The 14,134-nt window shown below is 40.1% G+C and overlaps 1 protein-coding gene across 4 annotated transcripts in view; it reads right to left on the bottom strand.

Annotated features, from left to right (window-relative positions):
- sema4ba (sema domain, immunoglobulin domain (Ig), transmembrane domain (TM) and short cytoplasmic domain, (semaphorin) 4Ba) overlaps positions 1-14,134 on the bottom strand; it is a 64,364-nt gene that overhangs the window by 48,119 nt on the left and 2,111 nt on the right. For 3 of the 4 annotated variants that reach the window (XM_056387077.1, XM_056387080.1, XM_056387079.1), the window contains exon 1: positions 99-264. The exons of the other annotated variant lie outside the window; for it this stretch is intronic. The gene's annotated coding sequence lies outside the window, so the exon portion shown is untranslated. Of the gene's footprint in view, positions 1-98; positions 265-14,134 lie in introns of those variants that run through there. 4 annotated transcript variants of the gene reach the window in all.

The following is a 14,134-nucleotide window of genomic DNA, read 5'->3' as shown; positions in this document are numbered from 1 at the left end:
ATCACTCCCTATTTTACTCTCTCCTCCCTCTCTCTACTCCCTTTTTCCTCTCTTTTTTTGTACAATGAATTTCTTTTGTCATGAGCCAGAACAATTACCTTTTATCAGCAGAGGACAAGGTCTTGCAGTGCTGAGTAGGAGTGGCTCTCGGTCGAGTGGTGACAGAGGAAAAGAAGCTCTGCAGGGATCCCGAGAGATGCCCAGGGATGCAGCTGAACCGGCACCGCACGCACGCATCCACTATCACCACCAGCAAGAGCAGCAGCAGCAAATCGGAAGGGGAGGGGAAAAAATATAAAAAAGCAAGAGAGGGGGTTGCTCTATCAGCAGCAGGAACATTACATCATAGGCTGCCTCTGTGGAAGGGTGGGAGAGGAGTGGACGGAGGAAGGGAGGTGCTCCTTGTAGCAGCACTCTCTCTGTCACTGCTGAGCTCTTTTCAGTGCATGCACAAGTCCAAATTTAATATTTATGATCAGGTAATTGTAAAATGCCCTCAGTGGTTTGAGCCAGACCTATGAAATAATTAGATCAACTGTACTTTATTGTGGACCATCACTGGGATTTGTTGTCAGAATGGATATAATATGATGTACACTATAATGTGGCTTATCCCTTTGGGGCAAAGACTGTGTGTGTTTGTGTGTGTACGTGTGTGTGTGTGTGTGTCCAGTGCATGGCAGCCCACACAATGTCTATTCTGTGTAGTAATTCGATTGCGTGACCAGCGCTTGCTTACCAGTGCTCACAAAGCATGCTGATATTCAACCTCTGAAAAAGGTCATCTGAGATTCCTTGCGGCAGTTGTGAGTGGATAGGTACAATTGTCAGGACTTAACATCTGCTCACAGTGATTATATTTAAACTTGGCTGTCACAACAGATTTGTCAGAAACTGCTGGGTGAATATACCGATGCTTCAAGCACAACTGGTAGACAGAGTCCGACCATAATGGGCCAGATGTAAACGATGTCTTTTCCCAGTGGTCAGATGTTAACCACGGTTTCAAACTGGTGCGCCACAGACCACCGCCACTGACAACAATGGTCAGTCAGGACCACATGATCTCAAACCTTCCTAGTAAATACAAACACACACCCACAAGTATCTACGTGGTCAAAAGGACACACATTAATGAACCAGGCTGGCAACAAAATGCCTTCAGTCAAAGAATAACAGCCAGTTGTTGTGAGCAGAGTGTAAAGATCCCATGTCTAATCTGGACTAATATTGCTGTATGTACACCGTATGCAGAAGTTAGAGGAAGTGGTCTTAAACAAAAAGCAGTTAAACCTGCAAATGCTGTTTTGTTTTAAACATTAGGGCTACAATTTACAATTATTTTCCTTATAGATTATTCTGCAGATTATTTTCACTATTATGTGCAAATCACTTGTTTTGTCCTGCCATCAGTCCAAAACCCCAAAAATATTTTGTAGCATACTATCAGAGGCAACAGAGAATGTTTGAACACATTTATGCTTTAAAAATAATTAATACAATAAATCAACTATCACAATCGTTGCCGATCAACTAATCGCTTTATTGTGCCAGCTGTAATTTCCATTAAATAGGCTGCCTCTGAGTAATTTAAAAGGGGTCACTCACGGTGTCAAAATCGTGGACAATTATCACCCATCTCTGCATCTCAAATTTTTAGCTTATTGTTTTGGTTTAACATTGTGCATTTCCTGTTTCAATCTGAGCCTCGCATCAGTCCCTGTGGGTGGCTGTTTGCAGAACCAACAAACACAGACTTATCAAGTGGCCAGGCTGAAACAAGCTGAGCACCCAAATATTTTTGTTATGGATGGATGGTTAAAACCTGAGCTTCATTGTAATCACTGTGAAACCACTTGTTGTTATTATTATTATTACGAATAATACTGATAATAATGCCATCAGCAGTGTTAAATGTATTCAGTGGTACAGCAGTGGATAAACTAAACAGACTGTCATGCATTGTGTAAACAGACTGCAGTGTGACATCTGTCACAGCCCAAACAATTTGGAAGAACTATAACTGGGTTACACGAAGATGTAGATTTGTTTTTTGTAGCAAGACAGCCCCGTGTTCAAGTGAATAACGCAGTAAACAATGAAGCAAATCAAACTCATCTGTATTGTAGCTCTGGCCAAATATTAGCTCAATAAGTCCGGCTTAAGAGTAAGCAACCACAGACTCTCATGAAGACCAGATCTGATGCATCCACTGTGGTCATGTTTTTAACAATGAAGCCATTCTAATAAGGCGTTTAAATTATTTTCACATGGGTAAACACAGTGTGCCATCTCTTCTCAGCTTTTATAACTCTGAATAGCAAAAGTCAGCAGCAGATCTCTGATGGGATGTAGTTTTGTTCAAAAACAGACCGGAGAAGAGATCACTGAAAAATATAAAACAAAACATCCTGCTATATTACATATCTTTTAACCCATAGTGAACTTTAAGTGAAGCCAGGCGGGCTTTTGGTGACCATCCACTCCAGACTCTAGACTAAACCTGACAGATCATTTGCCAGAAGAGCCCTCCGACTTTTACAGTAGATAGCTAGTTAAATCAGCATTTTTTAAATATAAATATATATATATAACTAACTGAAGGGTTAGCGTGAGTTTGAAGGACAGTTGTCACAGCATGTTTTGGCAGTCAAGTCCACTGCAGTGATGATGACACAGCTTGTCCTGGAGGCCAGACATGACAGACCACAGAGACCTTTAATTTAAGGACTGATGGCCAGATAAAGAATAAAAACTAGCCCTGAAAAAGTCCATGGACAACTCACATCCTCCATCTGTAATCTGTACTTCATCATGGTCCCGCACAAAAGAAAAAAAGTCGTTGTGAGTGACCTCATGCAATGTGTATGAGCACTGTCAACAATGAAAAATAAATAATTAGGCCTTAATAAAACAACAAGTGCTGTTTTACTCTGTCCCAGTCTGGCTAATTCAGAACAGAGATCCATCATTACAACTTGCAGATTTGACCTTCACAAAAACGGTAACAATATCATCTCGGTTACAATGCACCCAAACAGACGGAGAAAATAAAGGAGCACTGTATGTGCAGCAAAGACCCTAATAAGTGCGACAATGCAGGCGGAAAAATCAATCCAACTGCTCTTTTGTCCGTCTCTCTCATTTTAAAATGGAGCATAAAACATTCCTCACATGCCAAGTATTGTAGGTTGACTGGAATGCAGACTGCGCTTGGACAAGGCTGTGTGATTTCCAGTGTGAATGTGTGACACTATTCAGTGGGTGACCACTGAGGAAGGAGGGTACCCCTGAACGTAAACAACACTCCAGATGGACTTGACCTTTGCTAACACAAAATGGCTGAACCCCTTATGACCGCAGGGGACAACAGCCTTGAAATATTATTGCTGCAGCACACAGAGTCTCATTCTATTTTCCCAAAGAAAAGCCTCTTTCCCAATGAGCTGTTGCGTTCCACAGTTGCAAATTGATTCAAGCACATCTTTGCAAAAAGGACAAAAAAAACAACGACAGTATTGAGAGACGAGAATGACTCTGACGTGACACCACACTAAAAGATGTTTCTGCAGTTTCATATAAAAATTGTATAAGTAGCATAACACAGTCAGATGTGAAATTTGGACAACCCATGCAGTCATGAGCATCAGATAAAGCAGTATGTGAAAATTGGCCAAACACTGCTACTATTCATTGCACTGCTACTTATATTTATAATAAAAACTGAGCTTCTCATTACACTCATTTTGGAAGAGTATTAGTTAAAAATGCACATCATTACAAAATCAACAAAATCATATTTTTAATTTAGCACATACAAATATTACAATTTATAAAACCAGACATATCTATGTTCTCAAAAGTCACAGACGCCATCTATTTTCATAATCCAATTTGAGAAAACATCCCCAGAAGGGTTAAGTGTCAATGAATTATTCAAATTTCACACATGCAGGAAGATGTGGTCAACTGTGATACATGGTGTTGATTGATCACACTTAGCAGCAGCACCCTCGGTCCCCTCTCCCTCTACCCGAGCCTTAGAGACTACTTCTGAAATTAAAAAGGTCAAGGGGTGATTGGCTGTCCCGCTCTGTAGCCGTCATGACATACACTCTCATATTACTGCTGTGTAATATGCAGACCGGGGTCGAGAAGTGTGGCAACATCAAACCTCACTCAAACAAAGCCATCAAAGGTAAAATACTTAACGTGATGCACGGACAGATAAAAACTTGTAATGGATTGTTCTGCTAACCATTGGTGATAAATGTTAGCTGTCTTAACAGGTGATTTTACTCACCACTAAACTTAAACACATGACCTACTGTATGTCAAACATATAGACCATCAGCAGCTAGTTTAAACATTTGTTTTGAAAGCACGTTACTCCAGTGGCCTCTCTCAGAGAATAAACTTATGTAAACCCTCTTGTATTTCTTGTTAACTCTGACCACATCCGAATTTACAAGAATAATGCAACTGCCTTGCAAGATTTACAAAATTGTATTGATTTTCAGTGGGATTGGAAATACTAGAAATCCTTTCCGATTACAGGGGGTCATGTGATATGAAAACTGAACTTTATTTTGGGCCCCTACTTCTGTATGTTAGGTAAGTCGGTGCAGATGCTGCCATCAGTAAAAAGATGAAGAGCAGCAGTTGCATCTTATTATTATGTCTTGGAATAGTGATCTTAATCCCCAGCATAAAGTGCTTACAGCTGAAAGATAACAGAGCCCTGCCCTTGGCACCTTTCCACAGGGTCTCAGGGGCTCTGGTACAGCTGCTCCGATACAGCCCTGGTGCAATGTGGGACATTCACAGTCCCATCATGCCAACGATTGGCATTTGACCACGTGTTTGAGCGGGACTAACTGCAGACAGGAAAGTATAAACATCAGTATTTTGCTCTCCTCGCCCAACCTACCTCATTTCCTAATATGGTATACGTTTTGTTCGGCAGACAGAGTTGAAGCAGGTGTAATATTTCTGAGGTTACAGGGTCAAGAGAAGGAATGACATACTTTTATGCAGCGCTTGACCTTGGGTCGAAGATAATTTGCAGGTGGAAAACAGAAAATGTGTTGACAGCTTTCTTTTTTTTTTATAAACGGTAATGACAGTAAAAATGTGGAGTATTTCCTCCTCCATATGGATGAATTTCCACCCGTATATGGATTAGTGGAACTGAAAATAGCTATGACACTGTTCTGGAAAGCCCTGATACTAGTGACAGCTTGCTCCATGGTTACGAGACCTGTCCCCTCTGCTGCTGATCTAAGAGGCTACAGGTAACAACTTTGGGCTCTTCTGTTACAGCGCTGCCTAACCAGTCACCTTGTTCACGGACTCTCACTGCAGTATCATGTTCTATGTTACCGCGGCAACACAGCGATTATGTTCACCTCTCCATTCACGTCCCACTCTCGTCCCCCCAAGAAACACTCCTCTCGTCACCACACTGAGTTGACAGAGCAGGCGTATTACAATATGCATTGTTAGGCTGATCTAAAGAAAGCTCAGAGCCCCTCGGCAAGGTGAAGCAGGCTACATCAAACAGATAACCAAGTCTGTGGATCTGAAAAAGATATGGAAATTTAAAATGATTTTTTAAAGCTGTGACTGAGTGCAGTATAAGTTCCACACACAGTACACACATATATATACACACCTCTCTACTATTCTGGACTCCTATACAGAATACTATGTATATTGTACGGTCCAATATACTATTCCTCTACTGAATTAGAGCATTATTATGCATTTGTTATGTTAGCAACACTTGTATATAAAAAAAAAAAAACACCCAAGTCCTCGCAAGTCTTATTTATTTATTTACCTCTTTCAATAACTAGTATATAACTAGTCAAATTGTGTCATACTTAGTGTATGAATTCATGAGTTATGGACAAAAATGTGTCCCTGTCCTTGACAGTGTCCTTGACCTTGGACCACCAAATTCAAATTCTCTTCTGTTTGTGACAGATGCGCTCCTAATATATCACATTCACAAGAACATGAGGTCACAGTGACCTTGAACTTTGCCCACCACAATCAGCTGTAGATAAAAGCGTCTGCCACATGAGTACATGTAAATCTTTCAGTCCAGTTGAATGTTTGTGCCAAATCTGGAGAAATTCACTCAAGGTGATCTTGAGCTATTACATTCAAGAGGCCAAAAACATGTTTTGTGAGGTTACTGTGACCTTGACATTTGACCAAAATCTAATCAGATCATCCTTGACTCCAAGTGAATTTTTGTGTCAAATTTGAAGAAATTCCCTCATGGCGTTACTGAGCTATCACGTTCACGTGGACAGGACGCAGAGGCATAAAAATCAACTGCAACAATTTCAGCTGTTTTAGTTATGACCAGAAACTTTTGGAATATCCAAATGTGGATTTCATTTTGTGAATCTAACAAGGGAAATAATAGCTATTTAATCGGTCCTTCATATCTGCCCTGGCATTAAGGAAAAGCAGTTATATACCACTAGTATTTCAATATTCTTTGGGCTCTAATGAGGCTTCTTTTACAATTCCCCAATCTCCATTTTTGTCCAAACTAGGAGCCAGTCACAGAGGAGTGCATCTGATCTCCAGGTTGAATAATTCCCAGAATTATATAATAGTGCCACTAAATAGAGCCTACCCTCTCCAGCACTTTTCGGTGATACCTCTTTCACAAACTACACATTATTCTGTTTTTCTGTCCCTGTCTAAGGTGAAACATGTGAGCAATGGTAATTTGAGGGCTCTACTTAAAAAGCAGGTATGTTAGGAGCACAGTGAACCGTAAGCACATTGCAGGTCTGTTTATTTGCTGCAAGCGCCAGTCTGCCGCACTTCTAATGACAGGGCGGGAATCCAATAAAAAAAAAAAAAAAATCATTTGCCTCAGTTTGAAGTTGAGAATCACAGGGGCCACAAGACTCCTATCAATTTTCTGTGTATTTGACAAGTTACAGTGCAGTTATTATAACCTATGTGTATTATGAAGGTGAAAAGTGAGCTTCTGTGCACCTTAAGGCTCAGAAGTTAGCTGACCAACTGAGGACATAATTGTAATTTTCACTTCTATTGAACTTGGTTACATATGAGTAATTATGACAGTGACTGCTGTAGCAACTAATCTCATGCACAGGTTCATGCATTTTAAATTGAGTAAGGTGTCTACAGGGTGCGATATTTATTATATATTTACTTCTGTCTTATATCTTATTTCCTCCTAACAGTATACATTCTCACAATAATTAACAAAAATAACAATGGCCTTATTGCAATGATCAATATCTATACAGTCTAACTTTTATATATAAATGTTAACCCGCAGTGAGCCATTTAAATGAAATGAGTTGAGGCAAACACTCAACACAGCCTGCTATAATAACACTATATATGAGCAGCAGAGAGCTGGACTGTGCAGAGGGCTTCAATAAGCTTTAGAGAAGCTTCGTCATCAGTCCACCCTGCGTCATTTCATGAAATATTTAGGATATGATGCATGCTAACAGTGGTGCGGGCACAAGTACATACTTCACTCACATTGGATAGCTTAGGTGGGAGTTAGGTTTGAGGAGAGATGAGGCTATGGTGTACATCACTAGACTCTTTTGAGTGGTATATTTTTGCTATCAAGTTAACAATTTAAGAAGTTAAAAGTAAAACCTCTTTCAGCAGCAAGGTGAAAATGTAGCTGACTAATAAGTATAACAGAGAACAAGAGCTACAGATAACAGAGTACATAAAAAGTATTGAACTAAAATTGTTTTAGAGAAGAATAATCATAATGTGCCTTTGCAATGACAGATCATCCATGTCCGTTTATTTAAATAAGAATTGGCTCATTAGTGGCTCATCTTTGTTGTGTTCTTATTAACATTTATTTAATGGTAATCCAAACTTAAACTGTGTATAAAAACTTGGTTTTGTAGATGTGCCATTTACACTTCATAACACAATGTGAGATTTTTCTCTGTCTGAGCAATGCTGATAATCCTATTTCACTGTTGCATTAAACGCATGAGTTTATATGAGTATACCTACAACACACCATGCAGATATAGAAATTTCATTGTCACTACGCATTGTTTCATTATGCTTTGAAATGTTTTGATTTGTAGTAATTTTGTGAGACAACAAAACTTAGAGTTATTAGATGGGTAATGTCCATTATTTCTCTAGTTCACGGCTGAATGAAAATGATTATATAAGAGCATCTTAGCAGTCTTTTCTGTCCTCTAACCAACAAACCAATATTTTCAGCGTTGTATCCAGCAGTGACGTTATCTGAACTGGATATTTAGTAATTGACACCACAGTTTTTACTGTCTGTAACCTCCATATTGGAAACCATTGGGAATACAAACATACGATTCTGATGCATCACAAGAACAAGTGATGAGCTATTGCCCTGACATTTAGAGTAACTATTCCAATCTCCTATTACAACATGACAAAGACAAAAGTGCATGAGTGAAAATAGTTCTGTGTAGTAAATGACAGTCATTCTAGAGGGTAACAGCTTTAGGTCCTATTCCGGTATCTCATTCATTCATGAAGTGAAAGCTGAAATTAAACTAGAATCATTACCTCGCGGTTGTAAACCTCCACCAACCAGTCAACCAACCAACACATTCTCCCCTTCCTGAGTTACAGCATTGAATAACGGCCAGAAATGTTTTTGCAGAAAATTATGATGCTCAGTGAAACTGACCTTTGACCATTTGGATATAAAATGTCATCACCTCATCATTTCATCCTATTAGACCTCTGTGTTAAATAGTGTCATAATTAGTGTATGAATTTGCCAAAAACATGGTTTGTGAGGTTTCTCTCACTTTGACCACCAAAATCTAAACCGTTCATCCTTGAATCCAAGAAAATGTTTGTGCCAAATTTGAAGAACTTCCCCCAAGGCGTTACTGAAGTATCGCATTCACGAGAAGAAGGACATAATGCCTTCGTTATAGCAAGGCTAGATGAATCTATTACCACCCAATCCTATTTAAGAAGAGGAAAAGCTTTATGTTAAAAGCATACATTACTTTGTGAACTTGTAAAACTGCAACAACTTTCATGAAGTTTGGAGGGCACATACATGTACAAGCCAACAGTAGTCCTCAGTTTACTGAGGTTAGGCCAGACACTAAGTTGAATTATGCAGTGTGTGCAAACTTTAGTCCCATGCCAGGCCTAATAATACACTGACCGAAGCGTACAGGCCACAGCCAATACAGCAGCAGTTGAGGCCTCCATTTCTGTGCCTCACCCAGAAATCCTCTCAGGTCACTCCTCTCTGCAGGCCACTAAACTTAGCTCAGCCCAGAAACAGACCAGATCAGAGGATGTCTGCCTGCTGTTGGGTCGCGTGGCAATCCCTCAAAGGGAGTAAAGATATGTGACAACTGCTAACATTCTCAGGCAACACCGTGGACAGCATGGAACCACAATAACAGCTTAAATCCCCAGGTATGAGCAGTAGCCAAGACCTCCAGATGACAGGAAATGAGGAGAAAATACTCAGTCATTGACTTAGAAGGGGTAAAGTTACATAATTAAACACTTAATATAGATGCCTAGGCACAGGAATCTTGAAGACCTAAATTCACATCAGTCAGTGAGGGTGAAACTGTTAATTTTTCTATACCTGCATATACACAACCTGCTCATTGTCAAAGCCAAAGAGGCTGCAGAACAAAATTCTCTGCAGTATTTTTTATTCTTAATTTAACTGTGATTCACCTTGGTGTCATCTTGTGGGGCAACAGCCCCAGAGTAACGGGGCTTTCACAGTCAACAATTCCCCGAATAACTCTGGTCACCTCAGAATAATTTTAGTGTTTCCATAATAACAGTGGAAAGACCAAATTCAGAAGCTCCAGTGACACAGGTCTGTCTGTGGCAGACAACCAGTCACACCATGTGTGGACTGTCCGCACCCTTTTTATATTACCACCGCGTTGACCATGTCAGTCTAGTTTTATCCCATGAGTAACAACAGTATACTAAGCTCACTCACAGCATCAAAGCTAAACCACAGAGCTGGTCAATACTAAACAGACACATTGCTACAACAACTAACCCAGCAAATAAGTTTCAACAGTTCCAAAGCCTTGATGTGTTACAGCCCTAACCAGCAGATGAGTAGACATATGCATGCACACTGACGGGTGTTTTACATTGGTCCTACTATTGTATTTATAAAGAAGAAGAGAAGAAAGAAAGTTTTATTAGTGGGTGTGAGTTGTGATGGCTCTGCAGTACAGAGGACAGATTTTTTTGGCACATGACACAGGGTGGGCTGACATGTGCACTGCATAAACAATGTATTAGAATATCAGCAGTGTTAACCCTGCAATGCAAATGTGATTCCAGGACTTTTTCCTGGAAGAGAGGAGAATAAGGATTTGGAAAGGGAAATGCAGAGTACTTAAGTGCATTTTAAAGTCATGCTTCAGTTCAGGGAGATCTATACTGATCAGTGTCAGTAAAGCAAGTGAGCAAGTTTTACTAATAAAGTAAGTACTGTGTATTGTGCTTATTCTCTTTATAGCATCACCACCAAAGAGCTGGCCTCCGCTCAGTTCTTTATGGTCACAATGTCAACAGGATCTCCAAAGTCTTACTTTTAGAATATCTACCAGCTTAACATTGCACGATCGTGCCAAGGGCATCAACACTGCAATGAGGACCAGCACTGTGTACACTCAGGTCTGAAATAGTCCAAGGAGCTTCAGACAGGGGACTTCAGACAGCGAATGAATCATAATTATAGTGACTTAGTCAGCAGAAATAAGACACACCTGAATCATGGATTACACAAAAAACAATGTGAGCTCTGTTCAGCCATGCTAACGTACAGTTATATTCACTGAAGTGTGACGACAGAAAACAGACTGGGAAGCTGCTGTACCTTTTCCTTCTCATTTATGCCAAGATGGAGCTGCAAAAAGCACTGCATGGCTCGAGTCTGACCTCTCATTGGCTTTTAAAAATAGATGCACTCAGTCAAAGACAAACATTTGCGACAAATGGGCTTGTTCATAGTCCTGGAACAGGGTTGAGAGGTTACAGAGAGGAAAAGGAAGCTCATTAGTGTCCAGTACAACCACACAGAGATACATTACCATTAACAACCTTTCCACTATGAGAAAACAAACTGATGAGCACTGACAGTTTAGCCCTATGTTCCGGTCTGGAGTGATTTTTTTCATATTAACCTGACATACATAACAGTAAATACATTAAAAAATATATGAAAAAAATCAATAACGTAACTCAGACGTAAATCCACTGTACTGTACTTACTGCCAATGTACTGAAGGCTTCATGCTTCAACAGACACAATTACTATTTCATATAAATATAGAAATTGTAACAGATGTGTGACTTTACCCTACATAACATCTGCAGGCTTAATGGTGTAAGTCAATGTGTGGACATAAACACACAGTAACAGTGGGTTTTATTCTGGATTCATTTGTTATTCCATGCATGTGACAAATACAGCTGAAATTTAATAAGAATTTTTGAATTAAAATGAATCTTCATTTGAATCTGTTATTGATTCATAAGATCCTAAGATCAGTCTTTCAATATATGGCCTTTTCCCGTGGCTGTGTGAAGTTGTAACCCTATTAGTCTCGCAGTGACCAGCCGTCCTGCTCAATAAAATCTGGCTACATGAAAGACAAAAACATGGCAGGTGTGGCTCCACTGAAGTTCACAGGTCAGATGGCAGATGTATGGTTGAATTTCAGATTTAAAAACTATGAACGCAGTGAAGGGCCAGACAAAAGTAAACCCATATGAAAGATGTGCAAAAAACAGCTGCAAAACAAACTGTTTATTGCTGATTATGTTTCTGTTGATCGACTAACAGTTTCAGTTCTGATCCAAACCACAAAAAAGATGCTAATTTTTAATATCCAACTACCATAATGTCATCACATTTAAATCCTGTCAAACCTGCTGGAGATCTTGGGTGCAAGCCTGTAAAAATACAACAGTGTCATACTAAGCTAGAAATAGCACGGTGCTTTGGAGTTTGAAAACGCCTCATCAGATGAATGCTACAGTGTTTGACACAGAGACAGAGGAAGCCCTGAGCCGGTGCACGCTGTGATCTAGCCTGGTCACTCTCGTTTCTGACCATCTGTCATAGAAAGCCCGTGTGATGTTTGCACCTCCTGTGTATATTACCTCAGGTGTTGACAAAAATTGCTCTCTGATACATTATTTGAAAAGATATATTTTGACAACACAGGACTCAATCTGCCAGGATTACTTCTGACAACTGTCAGGAGGAGCCCGCAGAGATGATTTCAGAGGGCTCTTTTTTTAAAATAATTTTAGCACCTCACAATCACTCTGCCCTGCAGGTCCAATGATGACGCTGCAATATAGCACGAATACAGATTCAGGGATGCACAATTATCCCAGATCCATGAGCCAATTCTCCTTTACTAACGTTAGAAGGATAGTTTGGGTTATTTGACGTGGGGTTGTATGAGGTAGTCCTGCATAGTCATTGTATTACCTGCAGTAGATTCAGATCAGCATGCTGCCAGTTCAGAGATGCGGCCGGCAGCACCAGCACACTAGCAGAGCTAGGTGTTGCTGTGCACAGGGCCAGCAGAAAAAAGGGTTTTAGACACTTTTAAAAAGATGCCCACCGAAACAATCCAATATCCATTGAAATGTACGCTTCATGTAGAATATTTTCAGCACTTTCTGATTCTCAGCTGACCTGCGGCTGCAGCCTAACACAGTGCGCTCCGTAGGTGCGCTTGTGCGTAGGAATACGGTAGTTCAGCGATTGAAAAAATGTAGTGCCAAAGGAAAGTACTGTTTTCAGGGGAATATAAACCATTGAAAATATTCTTCATGAAGCGTACATTTCAACGGATACTGGATTGTTTCAGTGTGCGTTTTTTAAAAGTGTGGCCCCGCATGCAGAAACACATAGCTCTGCTAGTGTGCCGGTCCTCTCTTAACTGGTCTGATCTGAATCTACAGCAGGTAATACACTGACAATGACTACCTCATACAACACCACGTCAAATAACCCAAACTATCCCTTTAAGAATCCTCAGCATCTAAAAGTGGTTAAAGCATAAACAATGATCAAATACCTGTCTCATCCACATAAAGTGAAAAAGAAAACAAAACTGAAATGCAAGAAGTTTGATACAGTCCTGCTGTCTGTATTCACGCACAGTATCTGATCTACTGTTCCATCCTGAACGCTGCCCGTGGTGAGTCAGGCTGTTATCGTTTCCCGAAAATGACCGCAAAGCACAACATCGAGTGTTTTTAATATCATATCAGGAACAGGAACACTGCCTTGCCTTCTCCTCAAATCTTCATGTACCTGGTCTTTCCAGTTTGCTCTGTCATCTCACATAGCTGCAACTTGACAACTAGTTATGTGAGAAAAGGGTGAAGTTTGAGTTACTGGCAAAGCTTTGATATGATCATATCAGTCCCTGAAGTGGCCACCATGCTGACAAACTTCCACAGTGATTAACTGTTTAACAACAAAGGCCATACACGGATCCAGCTGCATGATGTGATAGGGGTTAAAATGAAAACACTGTGGCCTTTCAAAGAAAAGCACAGACAGCCATAAAATAAATTCCACTTTGGGTATGGGCTCTTCTCTTTTAGTCCAGAAATAAAGAACAGGTGTCTAAACATCTTTGTTTCTATGTGAGAGAGTGGAACAATAACAACCTTCTGATAAAAATCAAAGTAGCTATATTATCTATTTCACAGTCTTACAATTATCTATGACTTGGATGTAAAAATAAGCTTCAGCATTTACAGCACAGCCTAGAGGAATCCTACACCAAAGCGTAAGTCTATGAAATGATCATCTTTTGCAAAGAGCTTAACAGATACAAATGAGAAATATCACCACCTTGCTGTTGTATGCCTCCGCCAACAAGCCAAGTTGCAGGAAACATGGTCACAATCTTCCCTTCCTGAGTTACAGCATTGAATAATGGCCAGAAGTGTGTGACCTTGACCTTCAACTATCAAAACCTAATCAGTTCATCCTTGAGTACACGTCAATGTTTGTGCCAAATTTGAAGAAATTCCCTGAAGGCGTTACTGAGATATCGCG

This window comes from Seriola aureovittata, chromosome 10, assembly GCF_021018895.1.
Source record: "Seriola aureovittata isolate HTS-2021-v1 ecotype China chromosome 10, ASM2101889v1, whole genome shotgun sequence".
Classification (NCBI taxonomy): domain Eukaryota; kingdom Metazoa; phylum Chordata; class Actinopteri; order Carangiformes; family Carangidae; genus Seriola; species Seriola aureovittata.
This window is presented reverse-complemented; position numbering and strand designations above follow the sequence as displayed.